Source organism: Saccopteryx bilineata, chromosome 1 (assembly GCF_036850765.1).
Source record: "Saccopteryx bilineata isolate mSacBil1 chromosome 1, mSacBil1_pri_phased_curated, whole genome shotgun sequence".
Classification (NCBI taxonomy): domain Eukaryota; kingdom Metazoa; phylum Chordata; class Mammalia; order Chiroptera; family Emballonuridae; genus Saccopteryx; species Saccopteryx bilineata.
In genome coordinates this window covers 47,647,404-47,661,171 of record NC_089490.1, presented here as the reverse complement: position 1 = coordinate 47,661,171, position 13,768 = coordinate 47,647,404, and the positions used below count along the sequence as shown (strand labels likewise).

General features: G+C 35.2%; 1 pseudogene; it reads right to left on the bottom strand.

The window, feature by feature from the left end:
• Positions 1-12,998: 12,998 nt before the first annotated feature.
• On the bottom strand, positions 12,999-13,436 carry LOC136319862 (protein SPO16 homolog pseudogene; annotated as a pseudogene).
• Positions 13,437-13,768: the final 332 nt, after the last annotated feature.

The following is a 13,768-nucleotide window of genomic DNA, read 5'->3' as shown; positions in this document are numbered from 1 at the left end:
GGCTATATGCTCACTCTAGGCACTGCAAGATTTCTCAGACCCTGGAATCAGCTTGTATACTGTCATTCTTATTTCTGTTTGTTGATTTTCACATGCTACTTGCTTTTTTATCATCGTTAACTGTTGAAACATCAACTACATAAAAATATGATATGATTGAAGGGACTATAGTGTAACAATGCCAAAATTGTGAACTACCTTTGTTAAGTGTCCAATGTAGTCAAGTGCAGCTGTGTTTCCCTGAAAAAAAAAATGTTAAAATAGTTCACAGCACCCTGAGAGTTCACTGCCTATGTCCCAGGGGCATTTGACTATAGAATGAACAGTTAGAGAACCATGGGTCTAGATAAGATAGGGATAGAATTCCTGATTCTCAGTTCAATATTCTTTCCATTACATTAAAAATTTATAGGTAATATATTTTATTTCTTTTTAATTAAAATATATTTTTTCTACTTTAGCATATGAGCTTTCTCATGTAGTAAGCAAGGTATTAAAGTAATTTTTTCAATATTACATAGCTGCAGAATTTACCCCTTCATCTTGTAAGGAAATTTCTTTTTTATTTTTATTAATTTTAATTTATTGTGTTTACATGATTCAAGGACCCCACTGAATATACCTCCTTCATGTGTCCCTTTTTATTCACCCTTTGCCCCCTCCCCCTAATTCCCACCCTTCTAAAGGCAATTCTTACTCCCAACCTAGTTCATAACGTTAAAAGATATGTATATAGGACCTGGCCGGTTGGCTCGGTGGTAGAGCGTCGGCCTGGTGTGCAGGAGTCCCAGTTCGATTCCCGGCCAGGGCACACAGGAGAGGCGCCCATCTGCTTCTCCACCCCTCCCCCTCCCCTTCCTCTCTGTCTCTCTCTTCCCCTCCTGCAGCCGAGGCTCCATTGGAGCAAAGTTGGCCGGGGCTCTAAGGATGGCTCTGTGGCCTCTGCCTCAGGTGCTAGAATGGCTCTGGTGGCAACAGAGCGATGCCCCAGATGGGCAGAGCATCGCCCCCTGGTGGGCATGCCGGGTGAATCCCAGTCAGGCACATGAGGGAGTCTGTCTGATTGCCTCCCGTTTCCAACTTCAGAAAAAAAAATTTTTTTTTAAAGTTATGTATATAGAATTTAGAGAAATGGACTGTGAGAGATACTACCAGTCTCTCCCCTTGAAATTTCAACTAATTCAACAACTATACATAGAGAAAAAACCCCAGGAGCACCTAAAATATACACACACCATATAAAGGTATGATTGGGTGAGAAAGCCGGTGGAAGATAAAATTCATTCGCAGAAGAAAGCAGCTGGAGGACTGAGCTTTTCTCTTTTCTCACTGATCTGAGGGAGGGGAGCACTTTTAATGTGAGTTTAGCTTCAGTAGAAGTGGAGAGACTGAGAGGCAGAGGGGAAGGAGCTGAATTAAGACCAGCGCGCAACCAAGAGCAGGAACACGGCCGGTTCCCGTGTCTGCCTGCATTGCCAGGCTTCATTTGCGATCACAGGCGTAGGTCATGCATATAGCCTGTGGTGTGCTCCCAAGATCCACATGTGAATAACCTGTAGAGATCGGCCCATGGGACACTGAGCCATGCTCAAACTGCCCACATGGCCCATGGAGTTTGGTCTGCATAATGCAGAGGCCACTTAATCCGAGATCTATACCCCACCCTTCCGGCTCCTGAAGCTGGGGCTCCGGCTCCCAGTGCACAGCCCCTGCTCTGCCCAGCACTACACTGTGAGTGGCATCAGAGGAAGGACCTAGCTGTGACTCCGCCAGCATCTCAAGTAGTGGTAATGGATCCCCCATAGCTCAGTCTCCAGCCTGCTTGCTCCTGTGAGAGGCAGAGGAACTGTTGATCCCTGCTCTGTTGGGGTGTGGGGAGAGGCGCCAGAGGCCCTGAGATGGCCATTGCTATAGCCATAAAATTGCAAAGTCATAACAAGCCCCTCCTACCAAAGCAACTGTGGCCCTGCCTACATCATTATGACAGTGATGCCTCGGCAGAACTCTGCCCAAGAACTTCACAGTCAAAGCTTGTAGTACAGTGCCACCTGCCAGAAAAAGGAAAAAGTTACTTCTCAGAACTGGAAAATACATTTTTTTTTTTTGCTTTTCTCATTTTTTCTTCTTTCTTTTTTTTTCTCTTTTTTCCATTTGAACTTTGTTATCTTTAGTTGTTATATTTTTATTCTTGTTTTTTTCTGAAGGTTTCATTTCTGACCCTTTCTCTTTTACTTCTTTTTTCTCTCTTTTCTTTTTTCTTTCTCTCCTCTGAATGTCATTTTTAGTCAAATTATTATGTTTTGGACTCATACTTTCTTGTGGCATTTTGCTTGTTTTTTACTTTATTTTTTTCCTCTTTTTTATGTCTTCTCAATTCCTTCTCTTTTTTCTTTGTATTTTTTGTTCTACTTATCATTATTTATAGAATTTTCATTTTGTCGCAGTATTTTTTCAATTTTTAGGTTTTTTTAGTTATCTCTTGTTAGTGTTATTAACAATACCACTCTCAAATGCCATAAAAAAAAAGAAATCAAATATCATGGATACACAAGACAGAGATGTAGCTCAGATATATGATTAAAAGTCTCCAGAAAAAAATCTCAATTACATGGAAACCTTGGAGCTAAATGACAGAGAATCAAAATTGAAGTTTAAAAATATCAATGAGATAAAAGAAAACACTGAAAGGCAATTTAGTGAGCTCAAAAAATAATGTAATCAACAAAAAGAGTACTGCACCAAGGAAATTGAAACTACATAAAAGAACCAAACAAAGATAAAACACTCAACACATGAAATGCAAAGTGAAGTAACAAGCTTAGCTAATAGAACAGGCCAGATATAGAAGAGAATTAGTGACATTGAAGACAGGCAACTAGAAATACTACAGAGAGAAGAGAAAAACTCACAAATTAAAAAAAAAATGAGATAGCCCTACTAGAATTGTCTGACTCCATCAGAAAGAACAATATAAGAAAAATAGGTATATCAGAAGAAGAGGAGAGGGAAAAGGGAATAAAGAACATATTCAAACAAATAATTGATGAAAACTTCCCAAACCTGTTGAAAGAGTTAGAGCCTCAAATTCAAGAAGCAAACAGAACACTGAATTACCTCAACTCAAATATACCTATTTTAAGGCATATCATAATGAAATGATCATAAATCAGTGACAAAGAAAAAATCCTCAAGGCAGCTAGGAAAAAGAAGAATATAACATATAAAGGAAGGCCCATTAGGCTACCATCAGATTTCTCAGCAGAAACTCCACAAGCCAGAATAGATTGGACCCCAACATTTAAAGTACTAAAAGAGAGGAACTACCAGCCAAGAATACTATATCCATCAAAGTTATCCTTCAAACATGAAAGGGAAATAAAAACATTTATAGACACAGAGAAGCTGAGGGAATTTATCTTCAGAAAACCCCCACTTCAAGAAATACTAATGGAGGTTATCTGACCAGATACAAATGACAAAACAAAAGTACAACTAAAAGCTCCAACAAGACTGCAATAAAACAAGGAGAATCTGTGACAATAATAACATAAAAGAGAAGAGGACAAAGATCAGCAGTAGCAAAGGAGGATGGAGTGCAGAAGCACGCATTAGATAATGGACTCTAAAGAATATGATAATTTTTCTGTTAATAACCTAATGGTAACCACCCCTGAAAATACCACTACTGAAACACATAGCTTAAAAAAAGAAACAGAGGAAAGAAGTATAGAATATCACCAAACAAAAAAAATGACAGAAAAACAAACGAGAAGAACCAAACAAGACACAGAACTATCAGAAAGCAATATATAAAATAGCAATAAATTCTCAGGTGTCAATAATTACATTAAATGTAAATGAATAGAACTTACCAATAAAGAGGCACAAAGTAGCAGATTGGATCAAATAGCAAAACCCAACTGTGTGCTGCCTTCAACAGACACAGCTAAGCTACAAGGATAAAAATAGATTCAAAGTAAAAGCTTGGAAAATAATTCTCCAAGCAAATAATAACCAAATAAAAACAGGTGTAGCATTACTCATATCTGACAATGCTGACTACAAGATAACAAAGGTAACCAGAAACAAAGATGGTCATTTCATAATGAGAAAGGGGACATTGTATCAAGAAGACATAAAACTTCTTAATATATATGCACCAAATCAGGGAGCACCAAAATATATAAGATATCTAATGACTGATCTAAAAATAGAAACCAACAAAAATACAGTCATATGATACATGCAGATCTCAATACATCACTTATCATTCTAGATGGTTCATCCAAACAGAATCTCAATAAAGAAATATTAGCCTTCCATTTTGCTGTAAATGATCTGATGTCATCATTTCTTATGGCTGAGTAGTATTCCATAGTGTATATGTGCCACATCTTTTTTATCCAGTCTTCTATCGAAGGGCTTTTTGGTTGTTTCCATGTCTTGGCCACTGTGAACAGTGCTGCAATGAACATGGGGCTACATGTGTCTTTACGTATCAATGTTTCTGAGGTTTTGGGGTATATACCCAGTAGAGGGATTGCTGGGTCATAAGGTAGTTCTATTTGCAGCTCTTTGAGGAACCACCATACTTTCCTCCATAATGGTTGTACTACTTTACAGTCCCACCAACAGTGAATGAGGGTTCCTTTTTCTCCACAGCCTCTCCAACACTTGCTATTACCCGTCTTGTTGATAATAGCTAATCTAACAGGGGTGAGGTGGTATCTCATTGTAGTTTTGATTTGCATTTCTCTAATAACTAATGAAGCTGAGCATCTTTTCATATATCTGTTGGCCATTTGTATCTCTTCCTGGGAGAAGTGTCTATTCATGTCCTCTTCCCATTTTTTTATTGGATTGTTTGTTTGTTTGTTGTTGAGTTTTATGAGTTCTTTGTAAATTTTGGATATTAGGCCCTTATCTGAGCTGTCGTTTGAAAATATCATTTCCCATTTAGTTGGCTGTCTGTTTATTTTTATATCAGTTTCTCTTGCTGAGCAAAAACTTTTTATTCTGATGTAGTCCCATTCATTTATCTTTGCCTTCACTTCTCTTGCCATTGGAGTCAAGTTCATAAAATGTTCTTTAAAACCCAGGTCCATGATTTTAGTACCTATGTCTTCTTCTATGTACTTTATTGTTTCAGGTCTTATATTTAGGTCTTTGATCCATTTTGAATTAATTTTAGTACACGGGGACAGGCTGTAGTTGAGTTTCATTATACGGAGTGAAATAAGTAAATCAGAAAAAAACAAGAACTACATGATTCCATACATTGGTGGAACATAAAAACGAGACTAAGAGACATGGACAAGAGTGTGGTGGTTACCAGGGGTGGGGGGAGGGAGGACATGGGAGGGAGGGAGGGAGAGAGTTAGGGGGAGGGGGAGGGGCACAGAGAACTAGATAGAGGGTGACGGAGGACAATCTGACTTTGGGCGAGGGGTATGCAACATAATTTAATGACAAAATAACCTAGACATGTTTTCTTTGAATATATGTACCCTGATTTATTAATGTCATCCCATTACCATTAATAAAAATTTATTAAAAAAAAAAAAAGAAATATTAACCTTAACTGAACCACTAGACCAAATCGAAATAATAAACATCTACAGAACATTTCATCTCAGAACATCAGAGTACACATTTTTCTACAGTGTACATGAAACATTCTCAAGAATAAACCACATGTTGGGCCACAAAGCTATCATGAACAAATTCAGAAAGATTAAAATTATACCAAGCATATTCTCTGACCATAAGGCTTTGAAGCTAGAATTCAACTGCAAAAAATAAGTAAACAAACTCACAAAAATGTGGAAATTAAACAACATACTTTTAAAAAATGACTGAGTCAAAGAAGAAATAAAAGCAGAGATCAAAAGATATATGCAGACAAATGAAAATGACAGTGCAGCCAAAGCAGTAATAAGAGGGACACTCATATCATTACAGGCTTATATCAAGAAACAAGAGTGAGCCCAAGTAAACAACTTAACATCACATCTTAAGAAAATAGAAAAAGAAGAACAAAGGCAACCCAAAACAAGCAGAAGAAAGGGAATAATAAAAATTAAATCAGAAATGAATGCAATAGAGAACAGAAAAAGTATTAAAAAAACTAGTACAACAAAGAGTTGATTCTTTGAAAAGATCAACAAAACTGATGAACCCCTGGCAAGACTCACTAAGGAAAAAAGAGAAAGGACTCATAAACAAAATCCAAAGTAAAAGAGAAATTACCACACATATTATAGTTATACAAAATGATCATTGTAGAATACTATAAAAAACTGTACACCACCAAATTCAACAATCTAGAAGTAATGGATAAATTCCTAGAACTATCATATATACATCTTTATAGACTGAATTATGAAGAAGTGGAAAGCCTAAATAGATGCATAAGCAGGGAGCAAATAGAAACATCTATCAAAAACCTCCCCAAAAATAAAAGTCCAGGGCCAGATAAATCCTAAACAAAATACTAGCAAATCGAATATAACAACACATTAAAAAATAATACATCACAATCAAGTGGGATCATCCCAAAAGCACTAGGATGTTTCAACATACATAAAACAATTAACGTAATACACCATATCAACAAAACAAAGAACCAAAACCACATAATCTTATCAATAGATGCAGAAAAGGCATTCAATAAAGTACATCCTCTTATATTTAAAACACTTACTAAAATGGTCATAGGACAATACCTCAACCTAATAAAATCCACATATAACAAACCATCAGCTAACATCATACTAAATGGTAAAAAGCTGAAAATTTTTCCTCTAAAATCAGAAACAAGACAAGACTACCAACTCTCTCCACTCCTATTCAACATAGTGCTGGAAGTTCCAGCTAGACCAATCAGACAAGAGAAAAAAATAAAAGGCATTCAGATAGAAAAAGAAAGTAAAGGTATCACTTTTTGCAGATGACATGATCCTGTATATAGAATAACCCAAAGACTCCACAGAAAGACTTTTAGAAACAATACAGTAAGGTTGCAGGATACAAAATTAATATGCAGAAATCTATTGCTTTCATATACACCAACAATGAAACTTCAGAAAATGAACTTCAAAAAAAAAAAAAAAAGAATTCTTTTTATTGTTACAGCAACAACAACAACAAAAAAAAACCTAGGAATAAACATAACAAAGAATGTAAAGAACCTACATACTGAAAACTACAAAGCATTATTAAAGTAAATCAAAAAAGACACAAAGAAATAAAAAAATATTCCATGTTCTTGGATAGGAAGAATAAATATAGTAAAAAATGGCCATACTACCCAAAGCAATATACAAATTTAATGTAATTCTTACCAAAATTCTAATGTCATTTTTTAAAGACATGGAAAAAAAATCATCAGGTTTGTATGGAACTATAAAAAAACCTCAAAAATCAAAGTAATCCTGAGGAAAAACAAAACAAAACAAAACAAAACTGGAGTCATTACAATACGTATCTTCAAATTATATTACAAATCAACAATAATCAAAACAGCATGGTATTGGAAAAAAAAAATAGACACTGAGCAATGGAAGAGAATAAAGAGTCCAGATATAAAACCACATATATATAGGCAAATTATCTTTGATAAAGGAGCCAAAAACACAGAATGGAGAAAAGAAAGCCTCTTCAATAAATGGTGCTGGAAAAATTTGAAAGCGACATGCAGAGAATGAAATGACTGCATTTGGTCCCCTTCCACAAAAATTAATTCAAAATGGATCAAAGACCTAAATATAAGACCTGAAACAATAAATTACATAGAAGAAAACATTGGTACTAAACTCATGGACCTTGGCCATAGTGAACATTTTATGAATTTAACCCCAAAGGCAAGGGAAGTAAAGGCAAAGATAAATGAATGGAACTCTAATAAACCAAGAAGCTTCTACACAACAAAAGAAACTGAAAACAAAACAGATAGCCAACTAAATGAAAGATAATATTTGCAAACAACAACTCAGATAAGGAGTTTATATCCAAAATATATAAAGAACTCACAAAACTCAGCAACAAACAAGCAAACAATCCAATAAAAAAAATGGGAGAAGACATGAACAGATACTTCTCCCAAGAAGAAATAAAAATGGCCAATAGATATATGAAAAGATGCTCATCTTCATTAGCCATTAGAGAAATGAAAATCAAAAGTACAATGAGATACCACCTCACATCTGTTTGATTAGCTATTATCAACAAGACAAGTAATAACTAGTGTTGGAGCGACTGTGGAGAAAAAGGAACACTCATTCATTGTTGGTGGAAATGTAAATTAGTACAATCACTATGGAAGTATGGTGGTTCCTAAAAATATTAAGAATAAAACTACCATATGACCCAGCATTCCTCTATTGGGTATATACCATATTTCCCCATGTATAAGATGCTCCCATGTATAAGACACACCTTAATTTGGGGCCCAAAATTTCAAAAAAAAATATATTACATAAAGTTATTGAACTCAAGTTTTATTCATCATAAAATTCATACAACTCCTCAAAATTCATATAACTCCACGTGAAAAAGCAGGAAATGCAAGTAAAAAAAAAAAGCTACAACCACACTGTACAAGATGCACCAGTTTTTAGACCCCAAATTTTTCAAAAATGGGTGCATCTTATTCATGGGGAAATACAGTACCCTCAAAACTTGAAAATATTGGTACATGAAGACACATGCACCCCCTGTTCATTGCAGCATTATTCACAGTAGCCAAGACATAAAACAACCAAAGTGTCCCTCAATAGAGGATTGGATAAAGAAGATGTGGTACATATATACAATGGAATACTACTCAGCCATAAGAAACGATGACATAGTGACACTTACAACAACATGAATGGACCTTGACAACATTATACTGAGTAAAATAAGTAAATTGGAAGAAGCTAAGAACTGTATGATTCCATACATAGGTGAAACACAAAATTGAGACTTACGGACATAAATAGGAGTACAGTGGTTACCAGGTGGCAGGAGAAGTGGGGCGAGGAGGGGGTGGGGAAAAGGGAGGGACATAAAGAGGGACAAATATAAGGTGATAGAGGATGATCTGACTTTGGGTGATAGGTATACAACATAATCAACTGTCCAAATGATGTACAGATATTTGCCCAAAATCTATGTACTCTAGTTGACCAATGTCACCTTGTTAAATTTAATAATCTAAATAAAAACTTTTTAAAAAGTTATGAATACAAATTCTTCTTTTAGTGTAGTATTGTGATTAAGATTAGAAATTCTATTACATAGGCTCAAATAAGATTTCTGTCAGTCAACTATGAGTTTAATTACTTAAACTTTCTACTTCAAGTTATTCATTTGCAAGGTAGAGATAATAATGACTACCTTAGAGTAGTGACAAGTATCAAATTAGCTGTTCCTAATAAATTACATGAGTTGGGTAAGAACAGAATGCTTTCATTGTTTTTCAATCCTTACCACCATCACCACACACATATCAAATAGTATCCCAAATTTACATATAGCAATAGTACCTATTATTGTCACTTCATAAAACACCTTAGCTTCTATTAATTTCTACATATATTGAAATTTGTCATACTAAATCTCATTTTTTAAACCATAACATTGAAATATGATACCTCATGCATGTAAGTTTTCACATATTAAGATGAAAAGGTACATACTATAAACAGAGAGGGACTAATTCACACATAATACAGATTATAAACACAGTATAAAATAGCAGTTTATACTCTGCCATTTTTACATAAATATCAAAATATTAGTCCTTATCTATCATATCTATCATGTATGCTTAAATTTCCTCTCATTAAAGGACTAGAGGGGAGCCTGGCTGGTTGGCTCAGTGGTAGGGCATCAGCCTAGTGTGTGGATGTCCCGGGTTCAATTTCTAGTCAGGGCACACAGGAGACACACTTATCTGTTCTCCATCCCTCCCCCTCTCGCTTCTCTTTCTCCCTCTCTCTCTCTCTCTCATCTCCTCCCTTCCTGCAGCCAAGGCCCGATTAGAGCGAGTTGGCCCCAGGCACTGAAGATGATTCTATGGCCTCCACCTCAGGTGCTAAGTAAATATGGCTCTGGTTGCAATGTAACAAGGGCCCCAGATGGGCAGAGCATCATCCTCTAGTGGGTTTGAAGGGTGGATCCCAGTTGAGGTGCATGTGGGAGTTTCTCTCTGCCTCCACTCCTCTCACTAAAAAACAAAAATAAAAATAAATTTAAAAAAGGACTGGAGGAGCCTGACCAGTGGGTGGTGCAGTGGATAGAGCATCGGACTGGGATGCAGAGGATCCGGGTTCGAGACTCCGAGGTCACCAGCTTGAGCACGGGCTCATCTGATTTGAGCAAAAGCTCACCAGCTTGGACCCAAGGTTGCTGGCTCCAGCAGGGGTTTACTCAGTCTGCTGAAGGCCCGCGGTCAAGGCACATATGAGAAAGCAATCAATGAACAACTAAGGTGTTGCAACGGGCAATGAAAAACTAATGATTGATGCTTCTCATCTCTCTCCGTTCCTGTCTGTCTGTCCCTGTCTATCCCTCTCTCTGACTCTCTCTGTACTGTAAAAAAATAAATAAATAAATAAGGACTGGAGGATAGGGAGTATCATATCTTTAGTACTCAGTAAAAAAATTAATTATAAAGTATTTTGAAATGTCATTACATGTTTTGCTTTGTTCTCCAAGGTCACATTGTTTGTCCATGAGAAAACACAATTTTCTTAGTCATATCTACATTGACCTTGAGTATTGAGCTAATGGAATGGCTAAAAATAAAATCCCAATCCAGAAAGAGCTAATTAAGTAGATAGCTGTGAGATTTGACTTTTTAGATCATTGTCTAAATGCTAAAAATATTTTATTTATATTTTGAAATACTTGTTATGACTTGTGAGGGCAAACAAGTAATTCAAATATTATTTATTATAAATGCTTATTAAATGGTCAAAGAAAAACAAATCATCAACAACTGCTCTACCCATATTATCCACTCATATAAAGTTCTATGACTAATGTAAGTAACCAGGCACAGAATTTAGAAATGCAGCAATATTCAAAAATGAATAATTTTTAATACTCAATAAGGGTCAATCATTTTTATTTCCTGAAGTTTTCTGTAATATGTATGCAATTTGAACAATTTGGTTCCATTTAGTTGATGAGTTTAAATTTGTCTTAGAGCTATGAATGAGTAATATTGACTTTAAAACTGTGTACATTTAAATCTTTGTTTTGTTATACTCTAAACAGGACAGTAGGATGGCATTTCTTGATTGAAGCATGTGTGTGGACACAAGAGGATAGACAGATTGAATTTCCTTATCCCCAAAATTTTTATGTAAAAAAGTCTTTTATGATTTGACCTTACAGCATCTCAGAGTAAATGTACATTACCATATCTTTCAGGTATAAAAAAAATGTGTGATGAGAGCTTATTTAAGTATTTAGGTTGCAACAATGCAGCAATCATTCTAGGTTTTGGCATTTGTCAGGCCAGTGGTTTGGGTCAGAATAGGCTTCTAAAAACTACCAATTAGCAACCCCAGGGCTCTGCCATCAGGCATCTTGAAAAGAAATCTCCAGAATCAAAACCTTTTAAGTGAGGCTAGGACTTCTGCACTTTTTTAAAAAAACACCAGGCATAACTCTGATGCTCAGATAGCATTGACAAATGCCAATGGAGAAGCTTTTAAGGATGTTGATTTGAACATGGAGAAATGGGTAAAATTTTCTGTAGTATGGAAATAAAAGATTAAAAATTCTAAAGAGAGTATAGTTAATAATGTGTGCAAAAGTTAGCGTTACTTACCAAATTCTATGCTTCTTCAGAGCCCAGCTCAAATTCATCTTCATGAACACCATTCTTAGTCAACATGCTTTATGTTCTAGCCCTGTAGGTCCATTATCTGTTTTTGAAAAGTCCAGGTTGTAGATTCACCTGTGTTTTTGCTCTGCCCTCTCTTTCTCCTTGCAAAGTGTAGACTAAGCAAAAGAAGAGACTAAAGGAAAAGCACCCACATCTAAACAAAACCCATGTATAGATGTTTAAATTCCTTTTCTACCACTGTTTCTATGAACATTGCCATACACACTAGCTGAATTAATCACTCCCACTTTTATCTTCTCATTGAATTATACTCATGCCCTTTTTATAGATTAGTTACATTACATTATAGAGTCAGTTGTTTTCTGCATAGTTGTATTATGGTTTCTTAGATAGAAAACTAAGTCTTAATATTTTTTGCATTTTTAAAAAGCTAGCATGGTATCTGGAAAATAGATCTATATAAATATCTGTTTCATCATGCTGAAGCTCACCTGATATTTTATACTTCTTCAATAGCACTTACTATAAATCTGTCTATTAAAACCATGTGGGAATGAATATTTGTGAATGTTTGGGAATATGTCTGCTCACTTTATCTGGCAGCTCCTTGAAAGAGGGGACTGAGTGTTATTCTAATATGAATCCACACACCTCCTCCCGTAGACTATAGTAAATACATTTTTCATGTTCATTGATTTGGGCCTGACTTAATTGTATACACGACTAATTATTTGAGCAATATGCTATAAGGAAGAGATTTGGGAAAACACTGAATATCACAGTAAGAGTACTGACTTGATTCAGTAGAGAATGAAATCTCATTATAGTTTCTTAAAGGGAAAAAATGAGGAATAATGGGAAAGAGCTTGTTCTGCTTCTTTTTTAAGCTGTATAATTTTAATTCATTCTCATGACTTTTCTTTTTTAACTTTTAACTGTGTATATATTTTATTATTTTAAATATTAAAAATTTTTAAAGTAAATATTTGTAGGGATATTATAATTCTACCAGTCTAAGTATTTTTATATTCTTCCAAAAAAACATTTATAATTGAGCTCTAATTTGGGTTAAATGAATCACTGAGTTTTATCTTTGGAAGTGTTTTCCAAACAGGACTTGGCTCAGTGTTATAAGCTTAGTTGAAGCAGATACTATCTAATCTATATATGATTTGGAGGTGATCTTGGCTATAGTGAAAATAAAATTAATAGCTTTTACTTTGTTGTGTATTGGAAGTATCCATAAGTTACCATTCCAGAATCCCTGCTGAACCCTGAATGTCAGTTTACATTCCTGGAGTCCATGGAAGACAGAACACAGAATCAAAACACTATTTTTGTGAATGTTAATAAATTTTACAATTTTGTCTAGGAATAGCTCTTCATTTAACATAAAGTGTTCTTTAATACTCATTAATAAAAATGCAAATCCAGTATGAGAAAATATAACTAATCCATTTTCCAATGAATATGAATACTGAATCTTGTGGCTTTGATTTTCTAGGGTAGTTACAATTTCACAACTCTTAAGAGATGCACTAATAATAATGGTGGTTGTCCATTTTATTATTTCTTTTCCAGTGCCTTCAGCCATCTGTCTTTGGATCAACCCAATCAAGCCAGAATCTGATCAGCAGTTCTTTGGTGCCAGCTGGGTGGCTCTCAAGCTTCAAAAGGTTTCTACATTTCAATTTTATCATTTATGAAATAAGAGAACTGGACTATGTCCATGGATCCCAAACACCATTGATAATCAGAATAATTGAGTGGGAAAAATATATATAATACATATATTTTACTTTTTTAAAAAATTTTATTTAGAAAATTAAATTTAATAGGGTGACATTGATCAATAAGATAGGATTCAGGTAAACATTTCTATAGCATTTGAACTGTTAATTGTGTCATGTGTCCATCACCCAAAGT